This window comes from Manacus vitellinus, unplaced genomic scaffold (assembly GCF_001715985.3).
Source record: "Manacus vitellinus isolate BGI_N305 unplaced genomic scaffold, ASM171598v3 scaffold_11_pilon, whole genome shotgun sequence".
NCBI lineage: Eukaryota > Metazoa > Chordata > Aves > Passeriformes > Pipridae > Manacus > Manacus vitellinus.
The window spans coordinates 14,628,421-14,642,983 of record NW_021938895.1 but is presented as its reverse complement, the minus strand read 5'-3'; positions in this window follow the sequence as shown (position 1 = coordinate 14,642,983).

Below are 14,563 nucleotides of genomic sequence, written 5' to 3'. Positions count from 1 at the left end.
CATTCCTAATTTAGTGGGGATAATCAGGGGGTCCTGTGGGCCACTTTGTAAGCTGTGTTAAACTATTACTGGCTCAAAGGTACTATTGTATCAGCGGAGTTAGGTAATTCTGTGTGTAAATCCAGAGTAAATTTTGTGTCCAACTAGTCTGAAAATGACTCATTGGAATCTGTTTTTACAATCCAAATAAATCAACAGGTCTCCATTGCCTGTACTGCTCCCTAAGCTGACGGTATTTTAACAGTATTTTCTATACATGTAACTCTTTAAATCCCCTTTTTCCACTATCTTAACTTCCCCATTAAACATAGGGTAAATAAAATTTTGCCTTCTCAGAAAGCATTACACAGAATTAAACATCAGCATAAGTGCATTAAAAATCAGCTAAGTGATTCCTGAGAGAAGTTCCACACATTCTTAGTAAATTTCTTAGTACCAGTTAGCAAAGCTTAAGCTTTCTAGTAAAAAAAAAAAAACCCACAAAAAAAACCCCAAACAAAAAACCAGCACTCTTTTTCTTTGCTTTTGAGTGTTTTTTCTTGTCATGATTCCTTAGGATGCTTTGTCCTCATGTCTCTAGTGAAACAGAAAAGTCTCGTGGATTTCAACAAAAGGGCACTGATGTAATTATCTGTCTTAGTGCTCTGAAAGTAACTCTATGGCTTACATGCATACTGGTAAATAAAATAGACCAGGAACAATACTTTGTCCCTGATGGTAACTAGCTGATACAGCTTGTGTCCTGATACTTAAACTTTCTTCCTACCCAAACCACAATGTCTATTTGAAGCTGTCTTTGGCCTGTTCTGTGGCTGCATCTATGCCTAGACATTGCCTGGGAGCACGAAAGCCAGTATGTGCTCCTATAGACAGGAACCAGCTGCAGCTGAGCTTGGGCTCTGGCCCTATTTAGTGGACTATTACAGCTACACCATATGTGTACTTAAACCCAATAGATGTTAGTTTCACACATTTTTGCAACCTGTCAGAAGATTTGTTGAACTATGTTCAATTGGAGGAGCTGGGAATACCATACTGGTCTTCCAGCTGAAGAGAATTATTATATCTAAAGGATGTAATAGACTTTTTGGAACATCTTGATCCTATTGTTGAACAAAACGAGATATCAAGTGTTTTGGTCATTCCTCTTTCACTTGCGTCTTGGGCTCCCTCTGTCATCTGATTGGACTTGATATTTGATATTTATTTTGACTCCCCAAATTTATTTTTTTTCCTTTTTCACTCTCTTTAGTTCTCATTATATTTTCTTTGTCCTACTCTGGTGGGTTGACCTTGGATGGATGCCATGTGCTCACAGTCACTCTATAACTCCTCTCCTTAGCTGGGCGGGAGAGAAAATATAAGGCTTGAGATAAGGGCAGGGAGAGATCACTCACCAATTACCATCATAGGTGAAACAGACTTCACTTGGGGAAACTAACTAAATTTATTACCGACCAAATCAGAGTAGGATAATAAGAAATAAAACTTAATCTTTAAAACACCTTTCCCTTCCCTTCTTCCCCATCTCTACTCATAATTTTTCCTACCTCTTTCCCCTCAGTGGTGCAGGGCGAATGGGGGCTGTGGTCAGTTTGTCACATGTTGCCATGGGGCTCTGCCCCACAGGGTCACAAGTCATACCAGCAAACCTGCTTCAGTGTGGGTTCCTCTCTCCATGGGAACACAGGTCCTGCCAGGAGCTTGTTTCAGCATGGGCTTCCCACAGGATCACAGCCTCCTTTGGGCATCACCTGCTCTGGCATGGGGTCCTCCATGGGCTGCAGACACACATAGTCTGCACCACAGGCTGCAGGGGACTCTCTGCTCTGGCACTTGGACCACTTTCTCCTCCTCTGTTTTCCCTTACTTTGGTGTCTGCAGAGCTGATTCTCTCACATATTCTCTCTTCTCTGTGGCTTCTGCTGAACAGGTTTTTTTCCCTTTTCTTAACTATATTATCCCAGAGGTGTTACCACTGCTGCTCATGGGCTCAGCCTTGGCCAGCGGCAGGTCCTTCTTGGAGCTGGCTGGCATTGGCTCTGCTGGACATGGGGGAAGCTTCTGGCAGCTTCTCACAGAAGCCACTCCTGTAGCCCACCCTGCTACCAAAGCCTGGACACCAATATACCTATCAATAAATTCATCAAATTTCTACTGTTTGTCCTTCAAATGTTTGGATGCAATTAAATTTCATGTAGAAATGAATCTAGTATTTATCTTTTGTATTAACTAGTAAAATAAAACTTCATGAAAAATAAATGTCAGAGGTTTGGGCTTTTGAAAACCATAACCCAAGAAACAGTAGCTTATTTTTCTTTATTCTTTTGCCTGACAATATACCTTCCATTCATTATTAGTATCATAAATGTAATGTTAACACTACTAAGATCATGTTCATGCTTTATACAAAGTTCTTTGTTAATTTATTAGTAAGGGATTCTTAAAAGTAGCTCAGGTGAAGAATACACATCAGGCATATTTAATTCAGAAGGAAGACTGCAATCTCTCCTCACAATATGTAATTTGACCTTTTTCAAATTAATTTGCTAAAGATTTAAAGTAAACAGAGTTCTCTCAATTTGTTACCACTTTTTTTTGCAAGTCATCTAATTAGTCCAGAGAAATGAAAAAATGTCTTTCAGATGGTGACCAAATATTTTTTTCCCGGTGATGAAAAGGAAAAACTCCTTTTTCAACCCTGGAAAAGGAATCTTTCATTTTGCAGATTTACAATCCAGCATTAAAGAAAAATATTATGTGTCCAAATTCCTAGTCAGAAGCTAGAATAGATTTAGACCATAATTGGGACAGCCAATGCTTGAGATCTGCCTTTTCAGGAGTTCACAGTCTTTTCTACAGTAACTGCAGGAATTGGGAGATGGGCATGGTCACTGGTACTGGAGTGCCAGCCTCAAAAACTCCCAAGACAAAGACAGGCAGTATACATACTTGATCTTAATATCCAAAGCATTAATGTGATTTCAGCAGATATTTCACTAGGATAAGCTGTCTAGTTCTCATTTCATTTATATTTCTTTTTTGTGTAAATAATATTTTGGTATGCAACACATAAATTCAGAGTAGACTAAGGTAGTGAACTATTTCAGAGAATCACAGAAATATTAAGGTTGGAAAAGATGTCTAAGGTCGTTGAATCCAGCCATTAACCTAGCATTGCCAGGTCCACCACTAAGCCATGTCCCTAAGCACACCTACTTCAATGACAACGGGAAGTTTAATCCTGATGGAGCAGATTCTATTCCCCATCACTGGCAGATCAGAATTTATTTCCAAACCATTCCAGTAAATTCCACAATTTTGTTGAGCATCTCCAGTGTTTGGTTAACAACTGCAAAATTCCTGAAAAAAATTTACTGCCTCTTTTTCCAAATAGTGGGAATAGTTGAAACAGTCCTTGGAAACACAGAGCAGAACATTTAATCATAATAGCCCTGTTGACTTCAGTGGGACTATTGGATGCCACTGGGCATTCTTGGAATGGGAAATACTTAGAAGATATATCAGGTGGAACTGGTAATAAGGTTGTTCAGTCACACAGCTCCATTCATTGGGCAGCAGTTGCAGAGTTTAGTAGCAGGGTGCCCTCTTGGGAGGAGGCCACTAACCAGCCAGTGCTGGCTGTGGCCAGTTCCAGGGCAGGAGTGCCACTGGACTGGGAGGTGCATCCTGGGGGCTGGGAGGACATACCTGTGAAGGGATGTAAAGGGACATAAGTGAGAGGAAACACAGAATGTCACAGAGAAGGGGACACGAGGAAAAAAGTGAAGAGACCTACTTGAAGAAAAGGGTTGAAAAAAAGGGAGGTGAAGTGGGGGAGCAGTGTGGAAGGTGACATTGCTGGGATCAAACTGGAGATCCTCAAATGGGGCAGGAACACCCTTGAAGGGATAGGGGTCCACGGAGGATTCTGCACCAGGGCAGAGGAGCAGTAGGAGCCAAGGAGAAGGGGAAGAAAACCAGCAAGAAACAATGAGAAGTAGAAATAAACCTCTATGCACTGGTCCAGACCTCCTGAAGCACTCAACACTACACTGAAGGGTTTGGCAAAACAGAGGAAGGTGAAACTGGGAAAGTGGCAAAAGAGATGTTGGGCTGAAGTTGGGTCTGAAGAAGGGGAAGGCAAGGTGTTTCTCTAAGTGTTTAACTTAATTGTTTGCTTTCCTTTTTTCTCAATACCTGTGTCAGTAATTAGAACTTTATGTTAAAAATTGTCAGTTACTTAAAAAGTGAAATTCTCTGAGCTGGGTCTCTTCTGCCTGCAACACATGGTTAGTTATATGTTCTGTATCACACTATGTAGTAACTGATTATGCTATGTAATTGGATACATGTATTTATTTATACTGAGGAAGCAGAGTGAAATGGGGCAGTTTTATTCTGTGAGAGATTATATGAATGAGTGCACATTGCTACAGCAGATGGAAAAAAATGGCTGTAAGTGGTGGTTCCAAGAGCTGACAACAATTCTGTAAGTTCAGAGGGCTGGCACCAGATGCTGACTGCATTTTTGTTTGTATTATGTTTAACTTCTAGCCAATATCAACAATTCTTATTTTATGTCACCCGTGGTTGTACTCTATTCTAGAGCTGTCTCTTGAGCATTAGATCACTTGCCTGTGGAAGAACCATATTATTGGGCTGCAGCATGGACTACAGTTTCATATGGAATACTAGCTGCGTGTACTGCAGAGGCTGTCGGAGGAGGTTTATATCTCAGAGGTGATGACCCTCCTGGACATTACATTGTCCAGCTGAGTTCCTTGTGTTTGGTATCTTGCTTAACAAAATTTTCTTTGTGGCAGAGCAGTGCCACAGTCCTGTCCTTATTCTGCAACCTCCCCTTACCCTGGATACATCTGGACAGATGGTCACATTGCCCCGTTAAACTCTCTGCTTGTGGAGCAGAAAAAAAGATTGTTGTCACATTTGTATAGGAGAGAGACACTAGTGTCACATGCACATGGAAGGTATTTCCAGCTAAGCTGGAATGTACGTGGGATTACTGGTTTTATTATCATGTTCGTTGCATGAGACTTGGCAGTATGAATCCAGCTAAATGTCAGACAGACAAATGAAAGAATAAAGTACATGAGAACTGTGAGTTTATAAGAATGAGACCACATGGCTCTGTCTTTTGAAAGATAACATTTTTAATGATGAATGTGATGATATTTGGAAAAAAAATTCCAGTAAATTGCCAATAATTTTTTTTATGTATTTTTTTTATTCCTTCCGTCCTTCCTTTTCCACTATTAATTTAAAAGGAAATGGTATGGAGAAGAGGGTAAATACTGTTATATCCAATGTGATTCATAAAACTCTTTTTGATTTTTACTCAGACTTATTACATGTTCATTTATAACAGACGGAATGGTTGGAAGTTTACTTATTTGTGTACAGTTACTAACGTTTCAGAAAAAAAGGGAAAATTCCCTAGAAGACTCCAATTTATCCCGACTAGAGTATTTTTAATTGGCTGTAGGGGCTGTTTTGTATGACAGCTGCACCTGTACCATGCTCTCAGGATACAGTTTGCTCAACAAAAGAGGGAGGGGAACTCTGTATACTGGCAGTTTTCCTGGTGTATTTGCTGAGGTAGTTTGGGAGGGAGAATGGCAATCTGCTCAGCAGGGGTGTAGGAGGTGTTTGTAATCAAAAGCAACATTTTAAGCCTCTGGTGGCAGAGGAACATATTTACGGAAGAGAAATTCAAAAGGCAGCTGTTCCACAGATTGTGAATACCTCAGTTTTGTGGTTATGCAGTGCATAACTAAAGGTGTTACTGCCGAGGGGAGAACAGAGAAAGAAAGGTGGCCTGTGCAAGTAGGTTTGAGTATTAAAATTCTGCAGAGTAGATCTGTGTGTTTGGGTGTCCTAGCTACTTCAGATGGGATAGTTCATTGTCTTCTTAGTTTACCTAGGTCTTAGAAGGCAGCCTCTGAAATTCCCCTGCTACTACTGATCCAGCAGTCATTTTGTGTTCAGCATTCAAAGGAGATAGATGGATATCTGCTTAATTCCCCAAGAATCTGTCCATTAACCTCTGGGGACAGACACACTGTCTCGGGGAAGCTAAAATCTGACTCTCTCCTTTGCCTTGTTCTAAGTCTAAGCAGCTTCAGGATGCTTGTGGATTAATCTAATTTTTTAAGAGAATAACCACAAATCAACTTTTCTATAAGCACTCATGCCCTTTAGCCAGGTGCCACCGGGAGCCTTATAAAAATTATCTGAGGATGACACAGGATTGCTACTAAGGCAATTGGAATGTATGTCAGCAGCAGGGCCCAGCAGCCTGTTTACAAGTGGCTCACATTAGAATGAGACTAGAGACTAGAAAACTGGCTTGAGACCTCTACTCAGTGTACAGTATAGACCTATTTGGTATCCCCCGTGTACAGTGGAAATGGTGGTCCTTCCCTGGGGCACAGGGAGATGAGGAGAAAAACATTAAATTCAGAGCTACTCATATTGAACAGTAATAGGGTTATAAAAGAAGAAGAAATGGTATTCTGGTACCATACATTTCAGGGCAAGGGTTGCCTCCAAAAAATACCCAGCATATTTTGAGTGGCATAAATAGTAAGTAATAAAAATAATTAAAGCTGAAGGATATATAAGAGGGCGGTGGGACAGAACAAAGAGGTGCTGGAGAATGAGGAAAGTATGCTTACTGCCAGCTTTGATATATTGTAATTTAAGTATGGTACATTTCTCTGGGCTTTTCTTTGCTTTAAAATACACGTTGCTCTCCAACTGCTTTGTACAGAAATGGAAATCCACTCAGCAAATGATTCTTTCCCCCTATTCTCCCAAGTCAAGAAGAAAAGCTTCTAACATTTGTATTGGTACAGAGAAAAATGGGAATGGCAGCATTGAACTCACAAATCTCTTATGAAGATAAATTCATTCATTTATCTGAGTGAGAAAGTATCACAGAAAAACATAAATAAATGAATTAAGGCCGAGGTTTTCTGCTTGTTACCATTCCTTATACAGTTTGTAAAAAGTAGCATCTCAAACCTTTAAGAACTGTGAACATAAAAATTGAACATCTCTTTGAAAAATTTTCCTAAAGAACATGGGTATACTATGTCTGAAGAAGAAATTGACATTTACTTTCTTAATCGGGTTAGCACACAAATGGTAAAGCAAAGAACAATATAAGATCACAATACTGATTGTTCAGGTCTCCAGTCCTCTATAAAAGTACAGGAAATATGCTGCTGTGTTAATGGTTTTGGAGTGCCAGCAGACATTCCTAGGGAGACAGAAAGGGAAAAACTCTACTAACTGTCAATTTTATTGTAGGGGAGAAACAATAACTCTATACAATAAAAAAATCAGAATTCAAATCTGTAATTAATATGTTACAGATACACAAAAAAATTTACCTGATTTTGGTAGCCTCAGCAGGATTTACTTTTTAGTACTCAAATCTAGCCTGCAAGAAAAAATAGAGTGCCCACAGAGAAACACTTAAATTTTTTTCCATTGCTTTTGCTAGTTATAATTTACATGTATAATACCAGTGCAGCATATACAGAAGATATATATTCCAGTTTATATACACATAAATAAAGTTTTAGCTGTAGTAGTTTAGAACCAGTGTGAGTTTTAGCGTACATGTAAGGACTTAAGTATTCCTGAGACATGTTAAATTGTATCCTCTCCTATTACAGACAGTGTGGATCAGGAACTTCTCTGAAGTAGAGTTAAGGCTGTAGAGGGAACACTTTGGGCAATAAATAAAAGTACCACCTATTTAATGTGGTAGTCATATAATGGATGTAATGGTTAACTTACAGTATGTGCTCAGGGTATCTTTTTGTTTTGACACTGCGTATTAAAAAACTGCTTAGGGCAACTGGAAAAATCCTTAGGTCCCAACCGGCAAAACCCAAAATTATATGAACTTGTCTTTGATGTAAATTACCTATTTTTATTTAAGCAGATGTTTTCAGATTGAAATATCTTCTTGTGACAGAGATTGAAGTGTGTTCTTAATAGAACATAATTTCAAAACAAATACTCTTCCTTGGGGATATTCCCTATTCAAATAGCTTAAAAATGACTTAATATTTTTATGTTGAATACATAAAAAAATATGTTGAATTTGTTGTTAAGATTGAAAGAAAAGCATCAGATCATGGAAACGACAGTATTTTAATGAAAAAGTTTTTAATCTGAAAGTAGCAGAAGAGTTTGTCATCATTACCATCAATGAAGCAGAAACATTAATGTGCTTTCTTTTGGAAATAAATTTCACATACAGGATTACCATTTAGAATACATATATCTACATACATATATATACATATATCTAGAAAGTCCATGACTTATGAATTTCCCCAGAAGTTTTGCACTTTTTCAAAAACCATTCTGGGTAATTCAAAATTCCCTGTTGATACCACATTATCTTCCATCTGGCTGTTGCACCTTATTGCAAAAGCCTGGTTTTACATAGTTTCTTCCTTCTAATGATGGCAACATACAAATAAGTTGTTATCCAAAACTCTCATCCTGCTCTGTAACATGTGGGTCTCGCTGGTTACTGATTAAGTGCTCGTCTCATGGGTGCTAACAGGCACATTTGGTTGTTTCAGTTGTGAATGCCTGCAAAGGGAGCAGTTGACTGGATCAAACTGGTGGTGGTGTGTAGCTATATATCACAGGTCTGCCATTGCAGTGCCTAAGAAGTGTTGCCATTGCCCTTTCATATATTTTAAGAGGTGACCAAGGGGTTAGAACAATAAACTCTTATTACCACCAGAGACAAGATGAAGTTAATCAAAGCATGAGCACATTCTCTCTCTCACCCTCTCTCCCATCTCTTCATTCCCTGTGGCCATGTCATATTACATACAAGCATAGCAACTAGCAAGCTATCTTCAGCGTGAGAAGAAATAACAGAAGTGAGAGGGGAATGGACAGGTGGTGTGTGAAAGCATGTGTGCTGAAGCCGTTCATTATCTTGAGTGCAATATTAATTTGTAAATGTTAAATAACAGCCCAGTCCCATGGTATTTCCACAGACTGCTGGTACTGTCAAATGCTGATCAGCATTTAAAAAACTCCCTGCCATCAGAGGCTCCAAATGTTGCACATATTTCTTTAGCCCTTACAGTCCCTTTACTTTACCCTACCGTCTCACAAACAGCTTAAGCTGAAAGTATTCCCATCCTCCCTCTGTTGGCTCTACCATTATCCAACTAAAGGGGATGGAAGGAACTTTCTTTTGCTGGGTTACATTTTGACTGGATCAGCTTCTCCAGCTAGCTGACCAGGCTAATTTTGATAAGATGGATCATTTGGTAAGGCATGCTTGTTATCAATGAGGAAAGTGGTGATGTAGCATTCTTGATCTATTGTGATTTAAGCTGAACTGTATCTGTGAATGTACAACCCCAGAGCTGATGGTTTAACCCCAGCTGGCAGCTCAGCCCCTTGCTCACTTCCCACCTGCTCCTGGTGGGATGGGGGAGAGAATTGGAGTGGTAAAAGTGAGACTACTTGTATGTTGAGATGAAGACAGTTTAATAGGGAAAGCAAAAGCTGTGCACACAAACAGTGCAAAACAAGGAAATAATTCACCACTTCCCAGGGGCAGGCAGGTGTTCAGCCATTTGCAGTAAAGCAAGGCTTCATCACACATAATGGTGACTTGAGAAGACAAAACACCACAACTTTGAATGTGTCCTTCCTTCTTCTCCTCCCAGTTTTATATGCTGAGCATGACAGTATGGTATGGGATATCCTTTAGGACACTTGGAGTCAGCTGTGCTGGCTCTGTCCACACCATGCAAGGCTGATATTGAAGAGGTAAATTTTGTTCCTATGTTGTTAAATCTCTTTAAAAACAAAGAAGAAAATAAATTTTCATCTGTTACCTTGTTTCCTGAATGCTGAGTTTTTCTGATGAATTTAAAAGGTCTCATTTAAAAACTTGAGTGGGATACTTGTGTAGTAACCCCAATTCACCAAACCAACTCCAGGAACAGATCTTTAGCTCTGTTTTCAGGCTTGCCTTCAAAGCTGCTCAACATAAAGCATGTAAATCAGAATGTCCTGCTAGGTTTTGACAGCTGGCTCAGCTCAGGGGTGAAAACCAGGACAGAGCAGTGCCAAGAACTCAGGCTATATGAACTCACAGTTTAAACATGAGACCAGCTAAACCCTCTAGCATCTTATCTTGAGAGCAGTGTAATTGCTTTCCAGGGCACAGTCCATGTAGTCCCAAGCATTGGTATAATAGCTAATTGGATGCAAGATGTATTGTTTTCCATCACAGTATTCAGAGCATGATTGGCTTTGTTGCAAACCAACCAAAGGGTAAAATACACAGTGCAGTTAACTTTTACAAACCCTGCCAGCTATCATGAACAGTGTTTTACTACTGATATATTTTTCGTAATTCCACAAGCCTCATATCAGGTGAAAGAAAGGTTGTAATAAAGACCAGTGATAGATTTTAGGGGATTACAATGCAGGATTTATGAGCAGGTGATTTATATGACTTTATCACATTTGAGGTAGTAATTATGTTTGCCAATACATTGCTCAGTCAAAAACCATTTTTCACTTTAATTTTTGTTTTATAACAAGTGTTATCATAAATGGCAAAAAAATAAAAAGAGAGAGACTTATCCAGATAATCTAATCTAACATAAAATGCAAACCTCCCCCATGAGAAAATTTCTGATCAGATGACACCCAAAGTCACTTTATCATTTGACAGCCTTGACAGATATAAAATGTTAGTCTTTCCTTAAATGTCAAGAGCCAAAATGTCTTTGTTATTGCCAGCGTTTCTAGGATTTGCAAGGAAATTATTAACACAAGATAAATATTTCTTCCTCATGCCCTTCTCTTATATGGGTTTCTCTGTCAGGAAATGAAAAAAAAATGAAGAGAAAATCTGGCAAACATACATTTCCTGTCAGGGTCCCATTTTCATAACCATTTTCCCAGTATATCTCAATCATGGAAACTTTAAATTTACATTTAAAGGGTTGAGGGAGGGTTGCATTTATATATGTCTGATATTGAGATGTGCAGCTATACAAAAAATGGAGGAGCATCAGACAAGCCAAGTTTGAACTAGCAGCACAAAGCACAGCATCTTTTAAACCTGAAGTACACACTTGTTAGAGAACTATCTTCAGGTTTCTGGCAGACCTTCAGGTCTGACATTGGAGAATTGTTGAAGGTTGAAATATTCAGAAAGGAAGAAGAACATTTTAGTGTGCCTAAGTATAGTGTGCTATTATCTGAGAACTCTTTAATAAGGGAAAATTATGTTACTTTATAACTGTCTTTGAAATAGAATAACCTTTTTAAAGAAAGGTACACTGTGGAAGATTTGTAAAAACTGCATTTGAAGTTGTTTTTCTCAGAATGAAATTTCAAAGACTACAAATCTTAAGCTTCAAGGCATATGGTTGGATGGGATTTCACTGCCATGTAGGTTCTGCATATGTTGGTATGTCTTGAGAAGCTTTGTTGCCTCAGGAACAACTGCAGCTGACAGATGATGTGAGGTCCAAATTACCAGCCTAATTACTTGTACACCATCTCCTCTGCGGAGACCACCCAGCTGGGAGGGAGCGAAATGCACATCTGTAACTCTGGCAACTCTGCTCCCAGTTAGGTACAGCTTTTCCATGTCTTAGGGCTGGAGATCTAGAAATTAGGACTGCAAGCATCCCCCAGCCTTATACTTCCCTTGAGCCTTTTACACTTTTTTGACCACCCACTTCAAGCTGTTTGGGATTCTTTGTATTTCTTGTAGAGAAATAATGTCCACCTTTCTATCACTTCAAATATTCTTCAGATATTATACTTCAAATACTGATGGTAGAAATCAACATACAGCTTTTAGTCAGTTTTAACATTAGTATTTCAGCCATGAAAACTTTATCAAACTTTTGTTTATGCTGTTCTTTTCCCTTGCCTTCCTTCTTCTAGTAAAATTAAAGGGTAACAGAAAGATACCTGAAAATAAAACTTGCCAGAATGGAAAATAAAAATATTTCAGTACTGATTTGTCTTAATGAAAGGATTTTAAATAAATATGAAGTATCATGCTGAACTGACAGGTGGAAATTACTTTTTATTTTAAACTTTCAGAGTAGAAACATTGCCAAAATAAGTGTTTGGGAAGTTCAAATTTAGCTAGTCAAAATCTTTTGTCAACATTTTATTTTTCTGATGAAAAGAAAAATTTTAATCACTACTGCTCATTTTACTTGTAAACTTATTGCTGCTCTACTTGTCAGTTCTGTAAGGAGCTCAGAGTCAGCCCGAGATGCTTGTGTGTTACCAACAGCAGTGAAGCTGTCCCAGCTACAGTGCAATCCATCTCACTCTTCTGTATCTCTGTGGGTTTAAAATGCTTACGGGAATTAAATCTAATCTTAATTAGTAAACAGCCTTAAGTGAGACATCTCACCTTTTGAGCAGTACCACTGAGAATGCAGTAGAACTTCCTGGGGACCAATGGGAACTCCTGGGGAGGCGCCTATGGGATCTCTCAGGGGGTGGGGAAGGGGGGGCAGTGGGGAACAGTCCCAAACCTTGGGAAAATGAAATAGATATTTTAGGAAGTTCCTGAGGGCATGATACTTTCCTGTTTATGTATTTTTGAGAGGAGCTGATACCAGATTTCAGAGCAAGGCTGGAATTAGTTATTTGGTTTATTACCTTGATAATTCATTGGCTCCATGTTGTACACCCATATGAAATTCTAAAGTTGTGCTATTTGATACATTTGTATACAATAGTCAAAGCTGCAGTTTTGCTCTGGATTATAAAAAAAGACACATGGAAATTGAAACCTGGTGTTCTAAAAATATGCCAAATAAAAATAACCTCAGGTATCCCAGTATATATATATTTTTTTCACTACACTTTCCTACCTAAACATAAATTTCACTGCTACAAATGGGCAGTGCTTAACTATGGGGACTTAAAAATGAGAAGAAAATTCCTCAGCTTTGAGGAATGATTTCATAGTTTGGTATATTTTTTTAAAACTGAAGCAGAACCTAAAAAAAAAATATTCTTCTATTTGAATGGTATATTTTTCCCATAACATTTTAGGATATTTATATCTAATGTCATCACACATTGTAATTATGTAATTGCACATCTTAATTGCACGTTCTCATTATTTCATCATACATGCTACAACAGTTAAGTAGTTAGGTCTAATTGTATAAATTATGTCTAATTGTATAAATACATTACAATGGCATAAAAATGGCCTTAAAGGCTGGGGAAGACTTTAATCAAAATGCAAGGAATGCTTTATGTGCCACAAACCTGTGCAATGAGAGGAACACGTAACACTGGACTAATCCTGTGCAATGATTATTAGAACTGTTTGAGGATTCCCACTTTTCTTAAACTAAGAGTATTGAGTGCTTACAGAAGTTGTGGGCAATCACCTTCAGACATGGGATTGTGAGTTTATTTGCAGTGTTGGGCCTGATGTTGAAATTCCACACTGTGATTAAATTCTGTGAAATTCCACTATGATTAAATTTTGGTGCACTGTCACATGTCTATGAAGCATGTATATAATTGTTTACCGTGGTCTTCTAGACTATGTAGGCCCTGTACATTTATTTATTTAATCTATGCATCACTTTCCTCAGAGTGTAGTTTCCTGTTGGTGGTAGGAATGACAAACTACAGCTACCTTGAACAGCGACTCAGCAGCAGAATCTTGAGCACTCCTGTGACTGTCCAGACTGCAGGACTAGTAGCTGGCCTGTTCCTAGGCAGAGTTTTAATTTGGACCTCCGGGATAACATAGTTAAGAAGGGGGGATAAAACTGCAGAACAGCAGCAGCAGAGAGAGAAGTGAGAATATGTAAGAGAAATACTTCTGCAGTCATCAAGGTCAGTGAAGGAGGAGGGGGAGGAAGTGCTCTAAGCGTAGGAGCTGAGATTCCCTTGCAGCCTGTGGTGCAGACCACGGTGAGGCAGCTGTGCCCCTGCAGCCCATGGAGGTCCATGGTGGAGCAGAGATCCACCTGCAGCCCATGGAGCATCCCATGTTGGAGCAGCTGCCCTAGGGAAGGTGTGACCCCATGGGAAGCCCCCACTGGAGCAGTCTGCTCCTGGCAGCACCTGTGGCCCATGGAGAGAGAAACACACTCTGGAGTAGGTTTGCTGGCAGGACTTGTGATCCCACTGGGGCTCACATTGGAGCAGTCTGTTCCTGAAGGACTGCACCCTGTGGAAGGGACACATGGTGGAGCAGTTCATGAGGAACTGCAGCCCATGGAAAGGACTCACATTGGAGAAGTTCATGGAGAATTGTCTCCCTTGGGAGGGACCCCATGCTGGAACAGGAGCAGAGGAGTCCTTCCCCTGACGAGGAAGGAGTGGTAGAGACAACGGTGTGATGAACAGACCTCAGCTCTCATTCCCCATTGCCCTGTGCCACTGGAGAGGAAGAGATAGAGAAGATGGTGAGTAAAGTTAACCTCAGGAAGAAGGATGGGGTGGTGGGGGGGAAAGTGTTTTTAAC